The following is a 377-nucleotide window of genomic DNA, read 5'->3' as shown; positions in this document are numbered from 1 at the left end:
TTCTGCCTCTCTGAGCAGTTTTCACTTCACGTCACGGCCGCAGTTCTCGGCCTCAGAGCTCGGTGATGGATGTGATCCTCTCAGAGACGCTGGTGTCACCAACAACAACACTCGGTGATGGACACACACACACACACACTTTCTTGTCAGCAGTCCTGTGTGTGCTGTAGTCCTGTATTCATCAACGCTGACGTGAAAGGAATTCTCAAGGTGTCGGTTCATGGAAAACTGGTTCAACTTCACTTCACCTGAGCAGATGTTTACTCCAAACATCCAGACTGAAGAAACTGCAGGAGGGAAAAACCTTCAGTAATGAATTTGTGACCATCAACTTGGACCAGGACCAAAGGTCAGATGGTTCTAGATCTCAGCCTGGT

Source organism: Cynoglossus semilaevis, chromosome 12 (assembly GCF_000523025.1).
Source record: "Cynoglossus semilaevis isolate Cse_v1.0 chromosome 12, Cse_v1.0, whole genome shotgun sequence".
NCBI lineage: Eukaryota > Metazoa > Chordata > Actinopteri > Pleuronectiformes > Cynoglossidae > Cynoglossus > Cynoglossus semilaevis.
The sequence above is the reverse complement of the archived record's forward strand: the minus strand, read 5'-3'. Positions refer to the sequence as shown.